The sequence below is a fragment of the Pipra filicauda genome, unplaced genomic scaffold (genome assembly GCF_003945595.2).
Source record: "Pipra filicauda isolate LSUMZ 115617 unplaced genomic scaffold, ASM394559v2 scaffold86_size2582843_pilon, whole genome shotgun sequence".
Lineage (NCBI taxonomy): Eukaryota > Metazoa > Chordata > Aves > Passeriformes > Pipridae > Pipra > Pipra filicauda.
The window spans coordinates 2,301,074-2,315,854 of NW_024105053.1; positions in this window are offsets into that span (position 1 = coordinate 2,301,074).

Sequence of the window (14,781 nt, forward strand, 5' to 3'; positions counted from 1 at the left end):
TCTTTGATTGCCTGAAGTTTCTTTTTCCATTTCCTATTTGCTACCTGGCCAAACGTAGTCCACAGAAACTTTTCTCATCCCTCTGCTTCACTTTTTTCATTGTCATTCTCAAACTTGAGAGCCACATGTTAATCAGTTGAGGAAGGCTGCGTCATGTAGGGTTCAGGCAAGAAATATTAAAAGCAATTATTGCTGCTTTAGGCAGGACTTGTACAGCTCTTTTCTTAACAAGTTTCACTCCAGCAGTTAGTATTTTGACCAGGCCTTTGGTGTTCCCTCCTGAATTCTGCCGGCAGCACGGAGGAGACTGTCAGTACTGCTGGCAGAGCTCCTCATTAACCTTTTTGCACTGGCTGTGACCCATGGACTGCTCAGTGAAAGTCCATGCTGTAGTTTTTCTTTTATGTGACCAAAAACCGAGAATAATAGTTCTGGAACTTACACAAACTAAGGGAGCCCAGCAAATATGTGTAACGTTACTGGGCAGGACGGGTTCCCCCAAAGCATAAATCTGAGGCATTTGCTGTTTCTATGCTGAAATGTGAGACCTGCCACTAATGTGCCTCAAGTTCACGCTGAACTGATGCAGCTCTGCACCCATTGCACAACTTTGGCACACCTGTGCTATTAGCTGCAAGCATTAGTGTTTCCCAATGGAATTCTTTTGTGGTTACAAAGTAGGCTTTGTACATCTGGAAGAACAAAGCAAAACAAAACAATTTGCATTGATTAATTTGATTAATATCTTGCTTAGCCAGAACATGGAAAGTGTTGATATGCTCCAGTATCAATACAGCCACAGACAAGTTTCAGCCCTAAATCCCATGTTGTTTGCTTATGAACATAGAATCCAGGCTCTGCCCTTGGAGGGAAATCTACTATCACATCGCCTACACTTTAAATTACTGTAAGGCAGCTCATTTAGTACTCATTTGTTCATGAAGCTGCCAGAAAATGTTCCTTTCATTTGAAACAAACTTGAGGCTATTTTAAGAGTTCAGCACCTCAAGGTAGGTCTTTTCAGCTTAACCTAATGCAAGCCAGTAACTATTTCATTGTGCAGAAGGCTCTGATCCTGGTTGGCAGGTGATCAAAGTGGGATGCTAGAATCCTTGAAAAATGTAGCACAGCTGTAGTCTGTTAAAACAAGGAGGTTGCTTAATAGCTGGACTTGAGAGGGGAACTCAAATGCTGAAAAATGCGCTAGTGCATCCTACTGCTTTGACTGCATGGTAATACACACAGTTAAAGCACAATTCTGAGAGATGAAAAAGGATAGAACAGTTTCTAACCTATAACTCTAAATCAAATATAATTAATAATGTATAAATCTATAAATCATACTATATAATTCTGTGGCAAAGAATAAATACAAATGAAGTTATGCAGTGATGCTTTTCCTGTTTTGCTATGAGGACTGCTGTTAATAGGGACATTTTCAAGGCTGGAAGAATGATTGGAGATAGACAGATGAGTATTTCATACACATCAGGATTGTCAGATTGGTCTTTGTCCATCAAATAATGATCAGCTTCCAAGCTCTCTGTCCCTATACAACATCCTTGATGATTATATTACAAAGCACCAAGGAAATGCAGGCTGTAAATTGGCAAAACAGAGTGTAATATTGATGTGGTCAAACAAACAGTAATATCTAGTGCCTCGCCTAGCAAAACCAAACCTCATAATGCCTTGCACTTAAGTGCAAAAAGAAGCTGTCATGTGAATATAGATCTGTTTTTATCTATAAAGCAACACATTTTGATAACAGAGAACCCATCTCCAACACTGCACAGATCACCCTAGGTCTCACCGGATGAGCATTATCAGAATAACTTGAGTTGGATAACTGCAGATAATTCTTCTGGAAAGTCTCAGTCAGTCTTATTTAATTGTTATTCCTATGCTGTAGCATCCAACACTTGATTTAGATGCTACTACTGTGTAAGGATTACCAAATTTCTCTCTTCATGTCTTCAAGATGAAGTACATGTAGGAGCTTCTGAAAGAGAATTTTTGTCTTCTCAAATTGAAATTCCCAAACCAACCATCTTTAAAATAAGTTCTCTTGTCCAACCTGCTGATAGTCTGTCATGCAGTGCTGCTCCCCTCACTGCAGGTATGGCACTCTGTAAATCCCTGGCACTAAGATGTGATTATAGAAGGCTATCAGGATTTTTTAAAGTAAAATTGCAAAAACTTCTGTCGAATTGTATTATGGGGAGTGGGGGTGGAGGAGTGGAGGTTGTGGCAGGGGAAATCCCCATCACACTCTTCAAAATAATCTTGATCTCATTTTCTGGCATTGCCTGGCCAGGCCACATTCTTTCCTGTGGCCAGGTACGGTTTTGGCCAACATATGGCTTTCCTGGCCTCTGTCAACAGCTACCAATTCACATCCACAAGTAAGGTAAACTTTTGCAAGTTTACATGTACCAGCCCAAATCTCACTTGTATATCTGTACTGTCACCCTGAAATAAATGGATGCATAATGGAGAGCCTAAGAAGCCTAAGGCTACACTGGGTTAAAGCCAAATCTAGTTCAGCTCATGGTAGGATGTGTCTGTACCCTGACAGCCAGTTCTATCATCTGAGTATCATTGCCAAGAATGGAGTGTGTTTGGGTGAGGAAAGTTAGGTGGTAAAGGCATTTCCCCTGTGCTAGGTGATTCAGTATAAAAGAATGTTCTAAGAGAACCTTTACTTTGACCTCTGCATGTACGTGCCAGTCCTATTGTGCAAGACCTTGCTGACTGGCTAGATCATAAATCTAGTACAAAAGCTTTCCCATGCCAGCAGGTGCAGTTGCCATTTTAACAGGATAAAGTTTTAAGGCAGATTTTGTCCGTGTGTTGTATAAATTTTTAAGGAAATCCATTACTCCTACTCCTACTGAAGCCAGTGGAGCTTGAGAAAGGTTCACACCAAAGGATGAAGTGCTCCAGAATCTGAGTTATCTTCTCTGTGACCACAGTTTTTTTAACAATAAAAATTACATTGAAAAACAAAGAATTCAAGCACAGCACTGGCCAATCTTGTTTGAATTTTTTAAAATTTTTATGGAAGTGTTATTAGATCTCCTGAATCCTCAAGACATGCTGCACTGAATGCAGAGCAAAGCTGCATGCAAAACTGCTTTTCTGGTGAGAGAAATCAGTTACTTGAAGTTTGTCATAAAAAGGTTTTTGAAACCTTTGCCACCCAGGCCAATTTCACTTTAAAGACAAAAGATTAAGTAGTTCTCTAAACATATTCTCTCTGAGAAGCTTGGAAAGGAGGCATTCACACCTGAACTAGAGAGATCCTTTTGAAAAAATACTGAAATTTTACTAGGTGCTCCCTCAGGAGATCAGTGCTTCTCCTTCAGCAGCTAAAATCTTTCAGCTGTCTTCTTGATAATGTCTCCTACGACAAATAATTCACTTGGCTTTTTCTTGCTTAAGCCACTTCACAGAATGATAAAGTGCCCACATCTGTTGTGGAAACACCGAGTTTGCTGAGGAAATGCTCAGGTGACTCCACTGAAAATGCCAATTGCTCTGTGGAGTTAAGACAGCCAGGTTTCACTTTTTGAATCTTCCCATGCTACAGCAGAGACCTCTAAGCTATCCACTCTGGTCCTGTACAGAGCTGCAAAGGCTTAGGCAAACACAATTCCAGGTAGACACACTTGGGGTCTTTTTTTTTTTTCTTTAAGAGAATAAAGTATAGAAATAGATAAAATACAATTTTACTTACTCTCAGACGTCTGACTAACCGTGACTGCTAGAACAACCAAAACAGTGACTAAGTTCATATCCATTCCTCCCAGGAGCTGTGGGAGCACAGCCACAGAGCAGGCAGCGAGCTGAGCTGCAGGACTAACACCTGACCCTACCTCCCGGCTGCTGGGGATGAACGTGGCTTAAAGCCCCACCCTGAGCAGCCGCTTGACGTTGGCTGCGTCCTGTGTGGCACTATGGACTTCAGCAGGATTCCTCTTCCCACCTGTAGGCATATGGTTAAGTGTTTTGCCAGGTGGGAAAATCGGCTGTATTCCACATAGGGCCCCAAGATGGTACTGCCTTACAGCCAGATCCTCACAGCCCCCGTTGATGAGGCTCTTCAACAACAGAAATGCCAAGAGTAGAAGTAATTCAGAAACAAGTCCTTGCGGGATTAAGGCAAAAGGGAAAAATCCTTTGCTATTACGTATCATCTCCATGAAGCTAAACAAACATTGTTGTTGGCCAAACCTGCTGTGTTATAAACAGGTACAACCTCAAGGAGACCCGAGCTGTAAGGTCTGTAAGGACCCTGAGCAAGGGCCATATTATTCCTGCCACACTTGGAATTCAGCACTGGTTCAAACCTTAAAAAACCAAAGAAAGACTAGTGTGCAATCTCAGTCTGAATGGAACACTGTGGCTGTATGAGCAGCAAGCAGTTGCTGTATTCCAGCAGGCTGTCTGCACTGACCTTTCCCAGGGCTGAACCAGAAAAATGAGTATGGAAATTCCCTAGGCTGCTCAACCAAGCTCATCTTTGCTCTGGCTTATTACAGCCATCCTTACCATTCCTAAATTTTCAGAGCACAGGTTAGAAGATATTGCTAACCTCAGGCACTTTAATCTATACTTACACTGTCCCAACACCAGTTTTGCAATTTTGTCTAATAATAAATTAATACAGTGCAATCAACCTTTCTGGCTATCATTGTTTTACTTCATAGCTCTCGGTTTCTGCTTGACACTGTTATCTATCGGGATAAGAGACTGGGGCAAATGCAGAGTACAACACTTGAAATGTTGTACTTGAAATGCAAGTCTACTGTTAAGAGGAAAAAGAGTAGATGGTAATGATGTGTGCTGTTTAAAGTATGATTTCAGGGAAGTAACATGATGAAATCAACAAGCTGATTCATTGTCACCATTTAATTACAGTGAAAAATCTGTATTATAAAAGCTAAGCCATGATGGTCAGCAGTAAAACAGCTCACAACACCTTTATTAACTTGAACCTATACAAGTACAAGACTATTAGCAGCATTAATGTTCTTCAGAGTAGCATGAAGAGGAACAAGTTAGAGTAAAAGAAATACAATAAGATAGGTGTAACTGGAGTAACATGTCAAAGGAACAGCTTCAGTCAATATTAGAATTCGTATTCCAGTGTCTGGTTGACGCTGCAAACTGGGGTGCTTTGTTTCCTTGCAGATAACTAATTAGTTTGTTCTGGCAAATGCTTCACATGGGATCTCCAGGTATAATTTTAAAAGTCTGATGCAGATTACAAAAGTATCACCACAGTGTTCTATGTGTACTATGGAGTACAGGGAGCTGTAGCAGTGATGGGGATGGAGAAAGAACCAAAGCACCCTGTGTTTCTTACGACTAGTTCCTGTATGACAAGTTTGAAGTGTTCCCAGGGGACTGCTCAGACACACACACCTGCTATATTCTCAAAAACACAAAGCAAATACAGGTATCTGCAGGTATTTATTTTCTCTGCTGCTGGCAACAAACAACAGCACACTGAATAAAACTTATTTCTTTCAGCTTGAACTCAAGTTTAACATCTCATTTTCCCTCAGAGTTCATAGTCTCATTCACAGGTCCAAAATAAAGTAAATGGTTTTATACTTCAATGGGAAAGTGCAGCAAGGAAACTATGATTGTGTCAGACCCGGAACATGCTTTTCACTTTATGGAGGCTATATAATTTGTCAACAATTTAAAATGCTAAACTAATAGAACTAATAGAACTAAAACTAATAGAACAGGAAAAATGTAAACTGAGGAAACAATGATGATTTATGAGATTGAGAAATTAAAAATAAAACCAAAGTCAGAGAACAATAGCAAATATTGTGCTATGGCTCCACACGAATGTGTAGGCAGCCATCCAATTTACAAAGGAAGAAGGAGCTAGCCAGAAATTCTTTTCCAAGAATTGGGCTGACATAGTTGACAGTGGCATTAGTTATAAGTATTAGCTGAAGGAAGGCGAAGAGTTCTATTGACATATTGATTTGGATTGCATTCAAAGCTCAAATCAAAGCACTAACCTGCAGGCAGAAAGGGTTGCAAATGAGAAGCTAGTCATACGTCCGTCCTGAGAAACAAATTCTTGTTTTGATCCTTTCAGAAGTTCTAGCTTTTATTTGAGAATGTAAAACTGCTAGGAAGGCTAAAACTGACAGCTCTTTTAATCTGAGTCTTTAATTTTTGAGCAATGGTTAATGATTTTAACTTCTTCTGCATTAATATGCATTGTAACATGATATGCTCAGTTATATATACCTTTCCCCAGTTACTCAAGTGGAGGCAAGAGTAAATGGCCCTTCTGTAACCCATTCCTTTTCATCAGACAATCTCCTTTTGCCACAGGAGTGCTGATTACTGAGGAAGACTAAACCACTGACTCGTTTGCTAAAGCAGGATAATTCATGTTAAAACAACTTTGGATCTTTGCTGTTTCCAGCAAGACTTAATTTGATGAAGGCTTCTGACATACTGATAGATGCAAGAGGGTTATCACAGTACTTCCCATTACTCCGTAAATGATCATAATCATCAACTCACAATAATTATTTTTTTTTAACCTAGACTTGCTTAAATTATGAATGGAAGAGTTCAAAAAATTATATTTTGGACTTCCTAGCAATGTCTCCAATTGTTTGTGTGGGCATCAAAATCCCAAACTGTGAACTCCTCAGATGTCCCCTATTCTGGACTGCATCGGCTGGCCCTGTGCCTACCATAAACCCCCTCACTTTAACATTCTCTGCATAACTCTCATTCAGACTTCTGCATACCTTATCTGTGGATAGTTTAGTTGGGGAAAAAAAAAAAGAGTCCAGAAAAAAACTTTGAGCTGTGAACATTATAAATGGTTAATGCACTTACTAAGATGCAAGCCAGCCAGATTCAGTTCTCTGCCTGAGAAGAGGGTATGGATAGACCCAATTCTCAGGAAAGCTCCCCAACAGCCAGCTAAAGCCTCAGCAGGGTGTATTTTACACTCAGCATTACCCCTTTTTGCTACATAAAACCTAAAAGAAACTTGAGGTGGGACTGCAGCACCCACTTCCCTTCCATCAGGTGAATTTACCCACAAACAGATAATGCTGTCATGCTCCTGTGATGCTCAGCCTCCCCAGCACCCTCTGGTGCACAGAGCTGCAGCACTTCTAGGAAAAGCTGAGAGGTTTGTCCCTGTCTGTGCTGTTGCCTGGCACTTAGGGCATGGACTTCCCACTCTCTGACTGCTAAATTATGACAGAATAGGATGAAAGTTGAGTTTTTTGGAAGAATGCAGGATTTTGTTCTGAAAAAGATATTTTGGGCTTTACAGACCAATGAAACAAAAGAACCAGTTCTGAGTGCAGTGCTAAAATTGCAGAGAAATACCTCTTATTTTCCATTGTTCATTTCAGTAAAATGTTCCATATGGGTATTCTGAATTCCATTGGAAGCAGCTGACACAGATAGAAAGACAGAAACACACCCCACACCCCCCATTTTACCTTTTACCTGGGGGTGTCTCTGCTGGACTTAAGCTCTTACTGTGGCAGCAGCTATCACCACCAATGGAAACAGCACAGAGAAAGCCCCTACCACTAGGGCACAGCAAAAAGTGATTGTTCCTGACAGGAGAGGCCAAACCAAAGGAGAAGGCATAGATGCTAACAGGGATGAGAAGCTGACTGGAATTCAAAAGAGAAGTGAAAATCTCTCTGAAGTGAGAACTATGAGGAAAACTGAGGCTGATACAAGTTCTCTGACTCTGTTCCTCTATGAAGGCAAGAAACAGATACTGCAGGGAAGATGGGCAAAAAAATATTGCGGTCTAGGGAGGCAGACACCCAGAAATCCATTACTGAAGAAGCAAGGAGTACCATTTGATAGAATGCTGTGTTAGCATCTTGTTGCAGATGTTGAACCATTCTGGGAAGTCAGCCCTGAGCAGAGACCTAGGATTCCCCTCAAGAACTTTCTTCAAGACTGCCAAGGAGTACATTATTGCCAGTGAACTGGAAAGTTTGGCTTCCAATGGCATGTTCCCCTCATTTGAGATAGCCAAATTATAACCCTTCCTGTACATCCAATATGACACTTAAGGCTGACATACTATTATGCAGCATTAGAAGACGTCCTAATCCAAATCCATTGAGGCAGTGAGCAAAAGGAAAAACTGAAGACCCTTCCCTTCTCAATCTCTATATTTAAAAAAATCAATCATAATTTAGAGGACCACAAGATGGATGCTGAAGAGAAAGAATGGCAGATGGCTGATTGGTTCAGGAGAAAACCTGATGCTGAGATGCACAAGTGAGAAATAAGTAGACTGGGATTCGTGTTTCTGAATAGAACAAAGACCAGTACGTCTGCATGCTTCCTTACTAGTTATAAAATAAACATATTTTCTTGACCACATAGTTTAATCATTCCTGAAACCAAGTAAAAAATGTAAAATGGAACCATTTACATCAGTGTCCACACAGGCTCTTTCCAACTCGGTCTCCCAAGAGCCTTTGTCTTTTGTCATGACAAAGCTGTGCCAAAGACTAGGTTCCCCTAAGTTTTGGATGTTATTTTTGTCGTAGGCCTTAACCAACTTTTAAATGAGGAAGTGAATCTATTATTTTGATTCCAAAAGACAAAAATCAAAATAGGGGATGGACAGAAGGTCTACGCACAAAGATGTGCAAACTCATGCCCTACAGAAGCAGTACCTGACCACACAGATCAGTGCTCTGGATCAGCATGATGCTCTGTTTCTAACTTGCTTCTCCCGAGTCCTAAAAATCTTGACGTTGGCTTTCAGGACAAGAAAAACCAACATTGCATGTATATAAAAAGTGATAAACGTTCAATGGAAATGTGTTAAATCGTTTTTAGAAAAAGGCTGTTGCTCTTTTCTACCAACACACATAAATACACAGACATTCTGTTTTGCCCTTCGGCTGAAAATGTGTTTACAGTCACAGGAGACTTGCGCAGGGACAAGAACAAACATAACCTCCTGACAAGGTTATACTAACACGGGTCTGTGTGGAGCACATGCAGCACACTACACCAACGCACGGGGACCAGCAGTCTTGCACCACTTCTATAGGGAAAAAATGTGATTCTCTCTCTTCTCCTGACCCAAATTCACTGACTGTTACAGTAGCTTGTGAAGTCACTACCAACCATGAACTATGATCTCTTGCAGCCCTCGTTTATACCAGGAAATGAAATTTTGTCTTCTAAAACATCATGCCCTCGTATCACATTTTTGTTATTTGGCCAGCACTTTTGTACAACTTCACATGACCTCACATCTGGCAGGTATCAGGTAGTTGTCTGCTCGCTAAGGCTATGCTATACTCTTTAGTCTCACAGAGTATACGTGGTTCCTCATTCAGAGCTGAATTCAGAGTTTCTTTAAGCCCTATGTAGACCAAGACTTTTATGCTTCTCCTAGCCCAGGCTAAGAAATGTTAGGGTGACACTAATGAAGGATCTTTCCTTTCTGAACAGGCCCACTTACTACAAGAGTGGTGTGTTTTCACCTCAGGGTCTTGCATAAATTTCCTGTCAATGCTCGTTCTGTCTCCGGAGCTGTCAGGCAGCTTGGCAGAAGTGGGGAAATTCACCATGCAAGGAGTGGTCATCCCAAACAGCTTCTTCCTTTTTTTTTGCCTTTTTTATCTTTTTCTGGTTCTTTTTTTTTTCACAGAAGGGCACAAATGAACTTCAGTGTACAACTTCATCGTATGTTAAGATTAAACACAATAGACAGGGCTGCAGCTGGGTTAATTTCTACTGCCTCATTTGGAGAAAATCTGATTTGCCATGATTTTGAAAAAGGATGTACTTTACCAACAATGGGAGACATAAAGAGCAAATTTTTGAACAGTAAAATGATACATGAATTGGATCTAGATCCCCCCTATCCTCCTCCATGATGCCACTGTCTGAGGAAAATGTACCTAAGAATTTTCTTTTAACGAGAATTTGAAAGAAAATTTTAAAAAGCATGTGACTATTCTTGGCTACTCTCTTTTTGGAATACTAGATACATGAATTTCACAAGTCCAAGGGGTATGTGAAATGCCAACATTTTGAAAAAAGAAGTCCTGATTTGCCTTTATCAGTTCTAATTTACATTTATAAAGTCTGTTACTTGAACTTAAACTAGATCGGAATCGCTTCCTCTATTTCCATATTTTTACAGTTAAATGTTACCTACATGATATAAACCAGACTATTTATACTGTATGACCACTTGGGCACAGACTGTCTTCCCGCTACACAACAGCTAACATAATGAGTGACTGAAACCTTCCCGCGCTACCCAGATCAAATAAATTATTATTAAGGATGCTATTAATAATACATCTCCTTCTGTGGTTCTCACTCACTAATACCGGGAAGGACTTTGGTTGCTGGATTTGGCCTGCTTTTGTTCTGAATTCCACTCAAAGAAATGTGATCACCAAATATTCCTCAGCTCCAGCCAATACTCCTCATTTGCATGAAACCAGCACAGCAAACCAAGCTCATCTCACAGCCAACAGATCAAGGCTCCACAGATTTGAGTAAATTGGATTCACAAAAATACAAAGGTACAAATTTGCACTTAAATCGCTTTTATGTTGTTAACCACTTGAAGTAGGGCAAGTAAATATGCGTTTTTGTTTAATCTCATTTACATTCAAGTACCACTGACTGTATGTTTCCAGTTAAAGATGGATGACCATCACTTGTCTGCTTCTTCAGGGATCCAATCTTTGAGTTCAACAAAAAACCAAACCTTGCAAGTAAATGCTGACTGTCCTGCCCAGGCATGGTTCCATGCCCTCCAGAGGATATTACACACATTGTCTTACTTGTAATCTCTCTCAATGCCTTTTTTTTTTCAAATTATCCAGTGGTTTCCAGTCCATCAAATACCTGGATGGAAAAAGAGTCCTACACATTTGTATTTATTGACTAACTTGGGGCATGGAGGTGATTTACTTTGGCAAGTGATTTTCGTATCTTAGTTCCTCATCACTATTCCAAATCCTATTTTCTGGCATTGGAAAGTTGTTTGCAAAACCTGCTCTGTTTTTGTAACTTTAAAACCCAAACTACTTCATCACTTTAGGTCAGCTAGCAGGAAGTGACTGATATATACCATTTAACCATGAAACTCCAAGCTAGTCTTTACAAAATTGGAAACAAGCTCTTCTCTAGAGCAGGCTTTTTCTTGAAAAACTACATTTCATCATAACATTCTCCTATCAGCTCTACTTCTTCAGTTTCAAAGAATTTATCTTTCAACACACTTCTTGGCCCAGCTCCCCTACTTTTTCAATTTAGACAATAAACCTCTTTTCCTCCTATAAACTAACCAGGGACCTAGTGAGCCTGGGTAATTCTTGCAAAGCACACTGGAGATAAATGTGAAATGCTACCACCAGGAGAGTCATGGAGATAGAGGAAAGAAAGGACAAGTCATGGACTGGATGCTACCACCAGGAGAGTCATGGAGATAGAGGAAAGAAAGGACAAGTCATGGACTGGAGAAAAGAAAAGAAATGGCAGTGAAATTTTACTTTGATAAAGTATGAAGGGATAAAACATTTGATAGCATTGAAATGTATTTTATATAAGTCCCACAAAACCTCTGCTCAACTATTTTGACTTTGAAAGCCTAGCAGAAAGCCTCCAGAACCAAATTTTCTCCTGTATGTCACTCTGCAAATCCTATCCTTCTCTGTGAAGTGGATAAAAGCCTGTAAGTATGGGTTGCTTTGGGGTAGAAAGTCAGCAGAAATAGCAAACACCCTTTGTAAGCACGGCTGGATGAGTGTTGTCAGACAACATCTTCAATAAAAAGTATTCTGTTGCATTTTTTTCCAAGTCTAGATATAGCACAAACTTGGAATATCTTAGTAGAAGCTCTTTTCATTACACAGAGACATCAATGTTAATTACCTCTGTAGAAGTAATAATGTCAGTGTGCCAAAGCACCTGGAACCTCAACTGAAAGCTAAAGCTTCTACCTCCATCAATAAAGTAACTCCAGCCAGGGAAACTGGAGATATACTGGCATAATGAAGTATCACCACTGCCATGGAAATTACATGTTCTCTACCTTCAGTCAATATTAACCCTTTTGAGCGATTCTTCCTCCGCCCCTACTTTGTATCACACACCACTAACGGAGGAACACAGCATTCTGCTACAATCATTCAACTCACCTTCACCTGTGCACCTGAAACCTTTAATCTTTCACGTAAGCTTGGAGTTTGTGTACACTATGTGGCAACGAGAACAAACTCACCAAAAGACCGGTCCTTCTGCAAGACAGGGAGGTAGAATTACCGGGTGAAGGAAAAAGCAAAGCAACTCTTATCTTCAATTATTTGTTTTTCAATAGCCTTTTTCATGCTATCAGTTCCTTCCTTCCACAGATTCACCTACAGCCTGCTATGTAAGCAGTTTGGACAGAGTCTGATTAAATGCTCAGTGTATGATTAGTCCTAAGCACTTTCCATCTTCTGCTGAATACCTTTCATCACTGTGACAAGTGAATGCTTGTGAATACGTGCCAAAGGCAAAAAAAGTTGTACTCATCATTTCCAAACTTTTGTTCACTATAAAGTGGGGAAATGGTCACACTTGGTAACTAAGAAAACAATGCCTTTTTTGCAAAGCTAATCCAGGCAACAGAGAACCACAGAAATGTGCCAACATTCATTGCTTTTAAACAAGCAGCAAGAATATACTTACTTGTAAATCAAATCACTGCCAAACTGGTTTTCTTATCTGAAATGAGTTTTCAAGAAATTTGATCAGTCAACTAGGCTTTCAGTGGCAGAAATTCATTAGGAAAAAACCCTCTTTTTTTGAAAGTCATTATTTTCTTTCTAACAGAAGCCGGTTTTAACACTCACAGAATCTACATAATCATGGAGCCTCATACAGCACATACTCAAGCCATGGCTTTCCCTACTGCTCCAGCACTCCTTCTTTGCAGTGACTGTGCAGATGGCAGCAGGGAGAACAACCCACATCTCCCTGGGAGGGCTGAAGAGCAGTATCAGAGATTTCTAACTGCAATGAATATTTATCATGACAAGATCAGGTGATCAGCTTTTATATATTGCCACTAAGAGAGACTGACAGTACCTAGTACAAGCTCTGCTGTAGGATACCCAAGTAGAGCCTCTTCTATGTTTAGTTTCAAGAGAGAAAGAGGTGCAAGTTTTTAACAAATTTCATGTTCCCAGTCCAAGAACCCATACGCTGGAGCTAGAACAAACTATTTTTTTCAAAGAAATGCAAAGATTTTGCACTGCAAATTTCAGCCATGTTAAATGTACTAATTGCAATTGTGAAATCTTTCAAAGAGAAACTCCTGGCTTTGGACAGATTTTGAGAAATAAAATGGTCTAGTTTTACAATAAATGATTGATCTGCATTTTAAACATTAAAATTCATTTAAAAAGATGATCATCCCTCTACTGGAATATACTGGTCTAGAAGTAATCATGGAATCAGTGCCTCATGAGATCTGCCTTTAGTTATTTCACTTTTTTATGTTTCCTTGCATGTCAAACAATCTCCTGGATAAAACAATCTTTGAAGAGACAGTTTCCTTTTTGAACAATAGGAAATCATGTGAATGACAGGAAGATAAGCCCAATCTACAATGCCAATTACAGTCAGCTACCATCTAGTTAGTACAATCTGGGATGACTGGAATGCAATTCAGCATGTACACTGGAAGTATACATCTGTTCTAGGAAGAGATAAATTGCATTTTAAGCACCCTTGAACAGACTGACTAGCTACACACTGAATAAGAAAAAGGGTCTTTACGATGATTTGCTATGATACAGATGTCTACCACTTAGTCTGCTGAACCACGCTTTTCATCCAACCTGAGGTAAGTCAAGCACAAGGAGAGTGCAAGAAACACTGCTGATGTCTCTGTAGCCATATAAAATTACTAGAAATATGCTTGGTCAATAGTTTTATACATATTTAAATGCAAGATGCATGTTGCAAAAACATGTTAAATTATTTTTCACTTTGGGAAAAATTATACATAAATTGTGTCCATTTTTATGGTACAAGGTTCTAAGTGCCTTTGCTTTGCTCATTTGTATTTAATGTACAAGGCATACAGAATACTCAGCCAAAAGATGCTGGTAAATCACTCAAATTTTCACCTTAGCAAAACAGGTCTAGCAGAAGGAAAGATATCTCTCTACATGAACTAATGAAAAAAAATTACTTGTGCTAAAAGGTTTTGCTAGCTAGAGCATTCTGTATCAAAACTCCCCAAGAAACAACTATGTTTCCATAGTAAGACTAAGAAACAACTGAGTGCTTGTATCTAAATATTATGTACAGTTAAATGAACAAAAAGACACAGATGATTTTGTTGGAAATACACTGATAAAGCCTTATTACTTGAATCTTACAGTATTCATTTGGCCCAGAAACACTTCATATTTTTAGCAGTCATGACAAAATTTGCTACTAAATTGTTGGCAGTAATATATAAAAAGGAGTTGGTTTTGATTATCGGCAATTTAAACTGAAATGTGAAACTAGCAGCATTATAACCTTCTAAACCCCTTATGCCATTATTACGTCTACCATCTTTGATTTAATTTCTTTACTGCAGTTCCTGTACTGGAACTCACAGCTACCAGCTTCTTTGGCTCATCTGTAAAAATTGTTGTGAATGAGATCAAGGAAATTACCCCACACCAGTCCAGGAGCCCTTGCTCAATGTTATGCAATTTTTAA